We start from the raw sequence: 268 nt of genomic DNA, 5'->3' as shown, positions 1-268 counted from the left end.
GATTTATATTTCCCTGGAGGTGGAGGTCATCAGGATGGTAGAGATGCTTAGGTGGGGCATGGCCACAGAAAGGTTGGGAACCACTGACCTAGAGGAGCAGATGAGTCCCTGGGGGTGGGCAGCAATCTTTTATGGCCACTTCAGAAGGGGCAGTATGGCACACATAACTGAATCAGAACATCTGGGTCTGCAGGATCCTTGGGGTGCGGGTGTGGGGGGGTGCATTCTCCCGTTTTACAGGTGTGGAGGCCCAGGTGCTGCATGGTAT

Source organism: Myotis davidii, unplaced genomic scaffold (assembly GCF_000327345.1).
Source record: "Myotis davidii unplaced genomic scaffold, ASM32734v1 scaffold324, whole genome shotgun sequence".
Lineage (NCBI taxonomy): Eukaryota > Metazoa > Chordata > Mammalia > Chiroptera > Vespertilionidae > Myotis > Myotis davidii.
The sequence above is the reverse complement of the archived record's forward strand: the minus strand, read 5'-3'. Positions refer to the sequence as shown.